The sequence below is a fragment of the Rutilus rutilus genome (genome assembly GCF_951802725.1).
Source record: "Rutilus rutilus genome assembly, chromosome: 13".
NCBI lineage: Eukaryota > Metazoa > Chordata > Actinopteri > Cypriniformes > Leuciscidae > Rutilus > Rutilus rutilus.
In genome coordinates this window covers 32,122,946-32,134,978 of record NC_140218.1, presented here as the reverse complement: position 1 = coordinate 32,134,978, position 12,033 = coordinate 32,122,946, and the positions used below count along the sequence as shown (strand labels likewise).

Sequence of the window (12,033 nt, the reverse complement as noted above, 5' to 3'; positions counted from 1 at the left end):
ATTATTTAATAAATGTGTGTATAAATGAAAGTGAACTGAACGAGGCCATGCTGTAAAGAATAGCTGAACTCGAGGGCACACAAGCACTAAACAGCTTCTACTTACAGTATCACTGTCATTATAACTGGATTAAAGCATTAAAAGCCCAAGTGCAGCTGAGATGTAACTGGTAACGTGTCGTGTGATGTTCAGAAACACACTGGGTGGTTGGACTGGAAAGACTGTTGCAGCTGCACAGGCTGATGAGAGAGACACTGTCGAAGTCTCAGTGTCACGCTCAACAATAGCAGGTATTAGATAACATAAAGGCTGCCAAAAACACATGTGCCACTCTTACTTTCTTTTTCTGTGAATATTGTGAGAACAGAATTATGTCATGCCAAGACTTGTCTTTGAAATGAGAAAATTATCTGATAGGCATTCCTTGAATTGCCTCAAGCATGGATAACTAACAAGTTTGTTACACTCGTATACTAGTTTGGTTGCATATTAGTTACATAATAATATGATTATCCTACAGTTTTCCATCATCATCATCGTCAGAGACTCTAAATGCTTCTGCACAACAGTTTGATGAATAACGACAAGCTACAATTATGTAGTTATTATTTAACTTTCCTTCGATATGACCAAAGCATACGTATTATTAGCTCTGACTGACTTTTTCATCATTCAAATTTCATCTGCCAAAAGTGCCACTTCCTCGGATGTCAGCAGAAACAAGTGCTTTTAAAAGAACATCATAAGGGAAACTGTGTGTGTCGCTGCTCAGAGACAGTGTTGTTGATCAGAGTTTGAAGTCTATGATTTCCATGTAAATAGTGTAAGTGTGCCATCTTGTGCTCAGAAGTATGTATGCATGCTGTAAATGTTGGATGACAGGTGAATCTCACAACAGCATGTCTTGGCTTTATTACGCCCAACAATTAAAAAGAAAAATATTACATTTTTACAAAAAGAAAATGTAGCATTTTTCAGGACCTAATTCTTTTTTATGCACTGTAAACCTGAATAAGTTGTTAAAGCTCAAAAAATTAAGGCAATCAGTTGCCTACTTGTTCTTAACTTGAAATGTTTGAGTAAACTAATCCATACATTTAACTTAAAATTTTCAAGTAACCTGAATGTGAACATTTTAATTCATATATACACTGTAAAAAAGAATACATTGATTTTATTGATATCTAATCAATAAAATTGAGGCAACAGATTGCAAGCAATATTATTAATTAAATTTAACAAATTAGAATTGAGTAATAATTAATCAAATTAATTCCTTAAAAGCTAACCATTTAAAATGAGTAAAATTTACAAAATATCTTTTATTGCCAACACTGAAGACACCTGGTGTTAACAAGCAGAATCACTGAAGGAGAAAACCATAATTACAGTCACCATTATGGTGATCAGTGTGTGTGTTTTAGTTGGGCTCTTGACCCTTAAATTATTAACTTTAAGTTTTGTTCGGCTGCTGTACATGAGTTATAACAGCCAGATGAACAATGAGAAAAGGTGATCTGATGGTGTTGGTTGTGTTTTAACATAATCATTATTTCACAGTTATTTGACCTGAATCACTGAACTCATATAGAGTCCAATTTAGTTAGATTAACTCTATTAATTATAGCAGCACTGGCCTAGTATGGCATAATATTTTTAACTTTTACAAAGTAATCCAAATAATTTCTAAGAAGTTTCTCTTATACAAAAAAAGAGACACACAGACATCAATAATCAGCCTGTGAATCTCAACAATGGTGACATTTATAAAGCATGTTGCAGTGCATTCTGGGTCCCACCAATCAAAACTCATTCATGGCTCCCATCATACATTGCTGCATAAATAAATAATGAGCTTATGATCAGAGGTGATCTGTTTGTCACCATTGCTGAGATTCATAGTACGCAAAATCTTGATGTGTGTGTGTGCGCTTAAAAAAAGTGTATATATATTTTTTTTTTTTTTTATTATTGATTTGATCATTTGGATTTCGTTGAAAAGGCTACAAATATTATGCTGCTATAATTAATAAAGTTAACCTAACTCATAAATTGGACTCTATATGAGTTCAGTGATTCAGGTCAAATGATTGTGAAATAATGATTATGTTAAAACACAACCAACACCATCAGATCACCTTTTCTCATTGTTCATCTGGCTGGTATAACTCATGTACAGCAGCCAAACAAAACTTAAAGTTAATAATTTAAGGGTCAAGAGCCCAACTAAAACACACACTGAACTCCATAATGGTGACTTTAATTATGGTTTTCTGCAGTGATTCTGCTTGTTAACACCAGGTGTCTTCGGTGTTGGCAATAAAATATATTTTGTAACTTTTACTCATTTTAAATGGTTAACTTTTAAGGAATTAATTTGATTAATTATTACTCAATTCTAATTTGTTAAATTTAATGAATAATATTGCTTGTAATCTGTTGCCTCAATTTTATTGATTAGATATCAATAAAATCAATGTATTCTTTTTTACAGTATACTTAGTGTTGGAGAATTTTCCCTTGATTCATGTCTAAGTATGATGTAATGAAAATGACAAGCATGAAAAAATAGGTCTGAAAAAGATGAGAGAATGGAAAAATACCCAGACATGCAGAGTGTCAAAATACTGTATGAAACAAAGCACCATTATGTGGGGTTTGACCAATTGAGAAGACATGTCTAACTGTGTCAAGGTCACCAGGCGTGATAGAGGGGAAGAGATAGATTTTAGGGTATTCATTGGAGACTTGATGATATGAAAAAAGTATAAGACATGAACACTGGCCATTGTAACCTCAGATGTCCGGATGGCCAGCCGGCTTCTCACTTTGTTGCTTGTCAATAAAGTTAATTCTTCTGACCTGGAACCTCGACTCTTTGACTTCTTTGAGACCTGAACCCAAAAGAACTATGAATTTGCCACAACATTAGCTAGCTATAACAAGCTAGTTCAATAAATGCTAACTCACCCGCATGCACCACTTTCTAAATTAGCATAAAAGATTAATCACTACTAAATCTCCCACTTAACATTAATCTTGCACACACACACACACACACACACAAAAAAATGTTTAGCATTTACTCTCCATTTCGAGTGCCATTGGCAAAGCATGCAGGGAAATAGAAATCCCAGCCCAGTTTCAGTTAAACTTAAGATCTTCTAAATTAAAATAAATAATTTCTTAAAACTCAAAACCAAACAGTTCAGTTTACTTTTAATATATCAGTTCTGTGAACTTGAAAGAAAAAGAAAGTGCTAAATACTCATAAAAGTTCATTTAAAAGTTAATTACTAATTAGTATAATTTAAGTTTGTCCTACTCAAACCAATTAATTATTTTGAGCGTTAGGATTTGTGCTGAAAACAATTAAACACATTTTTCCCAATTTCCATTACAATAAAGTCTTTTTTATTTTTTCTGAATATTTACTTTTCATAATCAGGCGGCAAACCACTTATAAATAGACTAACAAGACTATAAAATGACATATTAGAAACCATATGGGCTGTATGAGCAACATATTTCTGACACAACAAATTCAGACAGAGCACGATCCACAAAATGATGTTGTAAATTTAAATCAAACATCTTTCGCTTGTATTGTGAGCATATCTATTGTCAATATAATTGACAATACTTAACTATAACTATAACACATCTCAACGGTCACTGAGGTGTTATTCGTTAACATTCTTTAATCTAATGAAACCATATATTTAGTTAATAAATTAATATGAGAAACTATTTTCAAATGCTTCATGCACTTTATCCACAGAAGATTCATATTAATAAGGTATTCATTTATATATATATATATATATATAATTTAAAAAATATATAGTGTTTTCAGGTGAATCTCACAGAGATGATAATGGCAATACAGGAAAGATAATATTTTGTTGCTGAAAATGTTTTGTTTAATCAAGTTTAGTTTCTGTAATTTTAGGAATTAGGATCTGCTGCTGTGATAAATTTAGTTTGAAGCTAATTCTGAAGGGAGCAGTACAGCAGACAGTCACTGAGCCCCTGAGAAATCTCCTCTACAAGATGGCTGGTACAAAATAACACACACACACGTGCACGCGCACACACAAACACGTTGTGTTTTCATGTTTTATGGGGACTTTCCATAGACTTTTTTTTTTATATATACTGTACAAACTGTATATTCTATCCAACCCATCACAGAAAACTTTTCTGCATTTTTATGTTTTCAAAAATATTTTCAAATATATATATATGATTTATAAGCTGTTTTCATCAGGGGAACCAAAAAATGTCCCCACAAGGACAAGGATTTCAGATATTGCCATCTTTGTGGGGACATTTTGTCCCCATAATGTAGGGTTTAACTAGCCTGGGTTTCCCCATACTGCCTTGCTCGCAGCGCGATTTTATTCACGCTGCTAGGCAGTCTGGACACCATGGACCAGATTTTCCCCTGAAAAAGGGAACCAATCACAGAACGGGGAGGGAGCAGCAAGGCGATGACGACACCGAAGCAGTTTGTTTATATCTATGAATCCAACATGGCATCAGACTCGACGTTACCTTCTACCCTCATGTTTATCTTGCACAAACGGTAATATTAGCTAAACGCCATCGTGCACAAATAAGTCTTTGACCCATCGTCTTTTTCCTCGTTGAATTTCTGTCACTCTACATACGTCATCTGGTATAATTGAAGCGATTGGTTATGAGCTACGTACAGGCGCATTTGATAGACATTCATAGCGCCCAATAAACGGCTCTGGGCATTCGTAAACCACGCCTCAAATACGAGAAAATGAACATGTGGTTCCCAGACCAAGTCTCAAATGAGACTTGGTCTGACGTTAGCCAGGCTAGGGTTTAACAGGCCACACACACTCACAGACACACTCACAGACACACTCACAGACACACTCACAGACACACTCACAGCGCCACATCATTATGTGATTATCTTATTTCCAGTCTCTAAGGGTTAACAGCACATCTGCTCATATCATTCTGTTAAGTGCCTCTTTAAAGAAACATGCAAACCTTATATTTGTCTCAGGACTTAAAGGGTTAGTTCACCCAAAAATGAAAATTCTGTCAGTAATTACTCACCCTCGTGTTGTTCCAACCCCGTTCATCTTCGGAACACAAATTAAGATATTGTTGATGAAATCTGAGAGCTGTCTCACTCCTCCATAGGCTTCTCTGTAATTGAAACTTGCCGGCCCAGAAAGTTAGTAAAGACAATGTTTAAAATAGTCCAAGTGACTACAGTGGCTCAACCATAAGTTTATCAAGCGACGAGAATACTTTTTGTGCAAAAAAAAAAAAGAAAAAAAAAAGAAGACTTTATTCAACTATTCATTTTCTTCTGTGTGGGCCCCTGAGTGAGTTCACGTAGTGTAACAGCGCAGCGCTTCTGGGTTGTACGTCAGAACGTAGGCTCACTGTTGCCCAGCATCACACGCATCACACACATGACCGGCGTCGGCCAATAGTGAGCCTACGTTCTGACATACAAGTGTTCCGAAGATGAGCGAAAGTCTACCGGGGTTGGAACAACTGAGGGTGAGTAATTACTGACAGAATTTTCATTTTTGGGTGAACTAACCCTTTAATGGCCCACAGTTGGAAGAAATGCAACAAGGGAAACTGGCATTACGTTTTTTACTTCAAATTCACTTCATCTTGCACAAATTCACTTTTTTTAACGACACCTCAGAGACACCCATTTCTTCCCATGACCCCTATTTACACTCATTATAATGTATTCTTCAGTCGTTACAGAAATAAAGGCAGAGCTCTTAATGCTTACTTGTCTGCTCTTCTGTGAATCTCAAAGGACGGATCTCAACTGCTCCCCTCTCTCACTGTGGTTGCCAGGATATGGCTTTTCAGTTGCCAGGATACAGTCCCATCCTGCTCTAGGATGAGTGCTCTCAGAGGAAGCAAGTAGACTTCTGTGGGACCTACAGAACAACTCTGGTGGTTTAATGGCGGGACCTTCAGTGGTCAACATTTTTAGGAGATATCATGTGTTTTTGAATATTTGTTATGCTTTCGGATCACAGATGCCAAAATTGGCCTTCAGATTATTGTGTTGGACATGAATGAATGAGGACATATTAATAAATTAATATCAGGAGGGCTGTGATGTGAATGAGCACGTAAATAGGAAAGGAAAAACACCTTCTTGAAGCTGCTGAATTTTCTATTAAAGTTTCTACCACGGAATAATAATAAAAATTGCGACTTTCATCTCACAATTCTGACTTTTTTCTCGCATTTGTGAGTTCATATCTCGCATTTTGGACTCACAATTATGAGTTTAACGTTACATCTCACAAGTATGAGTGCCCAGCTGGCATTCGACTGACCTTAAACGTTTAAATGTGGTTGAAATAATGTCAGTTTATGGAAAAACATTAATTCAACGTCAAAACAATGTTGAACACCAAATGGTTGAAATGGTGTTGTTAACTCACTGTGGATTCAACATAGAAATATAAATAAAATTTGAGTTGTACGTCAAATCAACATTATTTTTACAACCATGACTTTTAAACATTTTGTTGAAATATATCAGTAGAAAAATAACGTTGTTCCAACATCCAAACAATGCTGATCAATTAACTGTTGAAAAAGTGTTGATGCATGAATAATGATACAACGTTGAAAGATCAACTCTGAATTAAACGTTTGTTAAGTAACATTAATTCAACGTCAAAACAACGTTGAACACTAAATGGTTGAAGTGGTGTTGTTAACTCACTACGGATTCAACATAGAAATAAAAATAATTTTTTTAGTTGTACGTCAAATCAACATTATTTTTTTACAACCATGACTTTTAAACATTTTGTTGAAATATATCAATAGAAAAATAACGTTGTTCCAACATCCAAACAATGCTGATCAATTAACTGTTGAAAAAGTGTTGATACATGAATAATGATACAACGTTGAAAGATCAACTCTGAATTAAACATTTGTTAAGTAACATTAATTCAACGTCAAAACAACGTTGAACACTAAATGGTTGAAGTGGTGTTGTTAACTCACTACGGATTCAACATAGAAATAAAAATAAATTTTTTAGTTGTACGTCAAATCAACATTATTTTTTTACAACCATGACTTTTAAACATTTTGTTGAAATATAGGCTATCAGTAGAAAAATAACGTTCCAACATCCAAACAATGCTGATCAATTAACTGTTGAAAAAGTGTTGATACATGAATAATGATACAACGTTGAAAGATCAACTCTGAATTAAACGTTTGTTAAGTAACATTAATTCAACGTCAAAACAACGTTGAACACTAAATGGTTGTAGTGGTGTTGTTAACTCACGGATTCAACATAGAAATAAAAATATTTGTTTTAGTTGTACGTCAAATCAACATTGTTTTTTTACAACCATGACTTTTAAACATTTTGTTGAAATATATCAATAGAAAAATAACGTTGTTCCAACATCCAAACAATGCTGATCAATAAACTGTTGAAAAAGTGTTGATACATGAATAATGATACAACGTTGAAAGATCAACTCTGAATTAAACGTTTGTTGAGTCGTGATAAAAGCGCTTTCTAACGTTACATCTTTTCTTTTTTTTTTTTTTTTTTTTTGCATAACACATTTGTTACAATTTGCCGAAAAAAGAAATTGATCTTGTAATACATCATTTAGATACAATTCATGTTTTCATAAGGAATAAAAAAGAAAAATAAATACACATCAGCCAAAAGAGAATTGAGACGCTTTCTACATCTCCTGGCGTACTTTGAGAGCAACTCCAGTCTGATTGATCATTTTGGAATATCGTTCAACACAAGAGCTTGATTGGAGGACGGCGGTTGTCCATCACACAACTGTGATTCTATTGGCTCTGACGGTTCCAGACAACACCCGATTGCGCATGCGCGAAGTGGGTCTGTGTTGTCATCGTCAGGCAGATTCTGACCTGGACGGGTTCGGAATGAATTTGGTGGTAACATCTCAAACGGTAAGCAAAGTTTTTGAAGTCACATTTTATAACTAGAAAATTCCTAAATAAATGTTGTGTGTGCCTGACTCTGTCACATATATTAATATGGGCGTCGTGACGTCATACTTGGCGTGGCGGCCATGTTGATGGCCTCGCGAATGTAAACATACAGCAAGTCGAACGAGGAGAAACAGAGTAGGGAGAAGAAAAGAAAGAAAAAAGATGCTAGAATCCCGAAAAGGATGTGGAATTTACCGGGATACGTTAAATGGGGAAACCAGGGACCAGTATGTGGACAAATTTTCCTGTAAAATATCCCGTATTTTAATACCTTACTCTCATAACATTAATGTTAGCCCTTCCATCGGACCTGTCAGTCTCTGCACTGTTGTCCTGTTTCTACCCCCTTGCCCTTTCAGCGAAACAGATGTTTTCAAAGCATCGTTTTGCTTACTTGAAGTCAACCTTAGCGTGATATTGGCCTTTTTAAGATAACAGCGTGGTTGTTGTGAGAGCACGATTTCATGCCAATCTGTAAGCAAAGTCACGTTAGACCTAGCTTCACAACTCGCATAGTTAATGCTGCAGTTTTGTAGTACGAATTTTTGCTGTCAGCAGAGGGATAGCAACAGAAAGATGAATGTTGAAATTTTCATTTTTCGGGATATTTTATAGGAAAATACTATACGGGAAGACAGCGGGACAAGAGCTCTGCTGGAACAAGTTATGAAGTGAAGCCGGCAAACACTGAAGAAGAGCTTGAAGCTTTAGAGAATCACTTGGAGGACAAGAATGAGGGAGTAGAACTGGTAAGTTTTAAATAATTAATCTTGTAAAGTGCTGGCAAAGTTTCATTATGACAATTGGCTTGTTCACTTTGGTGACCACTACAAACTCCTCGTCCTCATCATGTGCCTGCTTTGTGGAGGTCTGACTCTGACCACATTTTCTGGTTATAATTTTAATTTCTTGTTTCTTGTTCTTTTCCGAGTAAACAACTGAAGATGGAGGCGTTGATGCTGCAGACCATGTAAAGAAGTCAATGGCTGCGTAAGTAACTTTATGTTCCTTTTTTGCATTAGTTTACAGTGATGTTCCCTGTCATATACTGTCATGCACTCCCCCCACACACCCACTTACTCACTCTCTGCTACATTTTCATAATGAACTTGATTGCAATATAATATTCTAATATAAATCTGTTTAACCATGGCAGAACTATGACAAATAAAATGATGGCCATAATGAGCCTCAGAGGAAGAAGTGGGAAGGTTGCCTTCATGAAGACCCGTCTCTACAAGATAATCTGTGGTGAGTTTGCTTTAACATAGTAGTTTTGTAACAGTGTTTTAAATAATTGAATATAGTAAGCAGAATAATAATTCATAAGAAATGAAGAAATCATTTTAGTTGGAGGACTCTACAGAGCATGGTCAAATATTATATACAGTACTCCATTCTGGGCTCTAGACTAACTTCTCTACCGGCAGCACTGGTTACTACCAACTGCCTTTTGTTGCTTGCCCAAGCACATGATTATCAATGACCTTGCACATTGATCAATACTAATTTATATACTTGAAACATTGGCAATTCCACAAAAGTTGATATTTGCAAAATATTTTAATTTGAGAGGTTAACGTTTGCTAATACTGATCTGTTTCCCCCCCCCCCCTCATCAGACGCTGTCTTGAGCTCATTTGATACAACTACAACAAAAGTAGACGAATACATGGCCAAATACTTGAAATATGCACCAGAGAGGATAGGTGGCGGTGGCAGAAAGAAGTAACAAGAAGGGAAGATTTAACCAGCCGTGTTCAATGTTGCCCAATGTTTGGGCCGTTTTTCTAAAGGTTAAAGTTCGACACGTGTAAAATGATGTTGTGTGAAATGTTGGCACACTTGCAGCCATGCAATAAAGCATGTTTCTTACGTCAGTGAAATGTCTTTATTAATCTTCTTCCTGGTCTTGCTTTGACCAATTGGCTTCTTCCTAGCTGACTGTTCAACGTTGATTAGATTGACGTTGTAATGACATTGCTATTTCAACGTTGATTAGATTTGCAAAATCTAAACTAAAATCAATATTGATTCAACGTTGGCAAATTCACCTATGTTGAGAAACGTGACGTTGGAATGACGTTGCTATTTCAACGTTGATTAGATTGACGTTGGAATGACGTTGCTATTTCAACGTTGATTAGATTGACGTTGGAATGACGTTTCTATTTCAACGTTGATTAGATTGACGTTGGAATGACGTTTCTATTTCAACGTTGATTAGATTGACGTTGGAATGACGTTTCTATTTCAACGTTGATTAGATTGACGTTGGAATGACGTTGCTATTTCAACGTTGATTAGATTGACGTTGGAATGACGTTGCTATTTCAACGTTGATTAGATTGACGTTGGAATGACGTTGCTATTTCAACGTTGATTAGATTGACGTTGGAATGACGTTGCTATTTCAACGTTGATTAGATTGACGTTGGAATGACGTTGCTATTTCAACGTTGATTAGATTGACGTTGGAATGACGTTGCTATTTCAACGTTGATTAGATTGACGTTGGAATGACGTTGCTATTTCAACGTTGATTAGATTGACGTTGGAATGACGTTGCTATTTCAACGTTGATTAGATTGACGTTGGAATGACGTTGCTATTTCAATGTTGATTAGATTGACGTTGGAATGACGTTGCTATTTCAACGTTGATTAGATTGACGTTGGAATGACGTTGCTATTTCAACGTTGATTAGATTGACGTTGGAATGACGTTGCTATTTCAACGTTGATTAGATTGACGTTGGAATGACGTTGCTATTTCAACGTTGATTAGATTTGCAAAATCTAAACAAAATCCAACGGTTATCCAACACTGACACCTGACGTTGATTCAACGCTGACTCTACGTTAAAATGCCAGCTGGGTGGTAAATACTACATCAGAAGGTGTTCATGTGCAATTTTTACCTAGGAAACTCCTATTTACGATCATTTCGATTGCACGTGAAGAAAAAACATCCACTTAAAACTAGCAATGACGGACTGAGCCGTTTCTGAGAAGTTACTGAAGTAACTAAAATGGAGCACGTTATTATGTGATATTGTTTTAAAACAACAGATCAAAAAACAAAAACTTAATATCGAGTAACTTACATTTTAGACGTAAGTTAACTTTGTCCGTTTTTGTCAGTAATAACACATCCGTTTCACCACGGAGCGAGCGAGCAACACACTGGTGTGATGTTTCTTTTGTTCCTGAATGTTTTTGAACAAATCGTGGGTAAATGATTCAATGATTCTTTTTAAAAGACGATGGCTGAATTCATAACCGCATAGTTGCATACTACTCTTGTTATTCCTGCCATAGAAAAATATGGTAAAAAAAAAAAAATCGGCAGGAGTAGCTAATATGCTGCAAATCCAGTTCAGTTACTGAATGAATCAGCGTTCTGAGTAACGTTAGCCTAGATGATTCACATGACTCACAGTCACCTGTCTCCACCTTCTGGATTAACGATGTAGCCTATCGTGCAGAATAAATCTGCTGAAATTATTAAAAATATTGATGCTTATTGACTTTAGGTTCCATATTTTATTTTTGACAGCAGGAATGAAAGCAAGGCTGTAAGGGCTAGAATTCAGTGTTTTAAACTGAATAACTGAGACATCTGAGCTTTAAAAAAGATAAATTATAATTGCTCTGAGATTGGATTAGGAGACTGCCCGGCTCATTTGGTAATGGAGGTAAATTAACCAAGACACTGTGCAGAACCCTGGCTGCTTTGATCAAAAATAGCACTGACATGTGTCTCGGAAGGGTCTCATGCACATGCTAATCTAATGAGAGATATAATCTAATGAAGGATTCTCCATTCATCTGTAACTGAAACAGTGAACACAATTTCACCCACCCTTTCTGTCAAGGCAGAAAAATAAAGATTAGTTCTGGGCTACATGATTGTAAGTGAGCCTGGTCCTGGCATCCTTTAGTTTATTAGCGAGATTCACACGGGTTTAATTAATTACCGGTTCGTGGTACA

General features: G+C 35.9%; 2 long non-coding RNA genes across 2 annotated transcripts; both read left to right on the top strand.

Moving 5' to 3' along the window:
• The first annotated feature begins 8,019 nt into the window (after positions 1–8,019).
• LOC311303048 lies at positions 8,020–8,985 on the top strand. Its single transcript, XR_014629698.1, has 3 exons — positions 8,020–8,267; positions 8,656–8,789; positions 8,972–8,985. It is a non-coding gene; the product is annotated as an uncharacterized lncRNA (long non-coding RNA).
• Positions 8,986–9,000: 15 nt separating this feature from the next.
• Positions 9,001–11,200, top strand: LOC311303047. Its single transcript, XR_014629697.1, has 3 exons — positions 9,001–9,030; positions 9,197–9,291; positions 9,663–11,200. It is a non-coding gene; the product is annotated as an uncharacterized lncRNA (long non-coding RNA).
• The last annotated feature ends 833 nt before the right edge of the window (positions 11,201–12,033 follow it).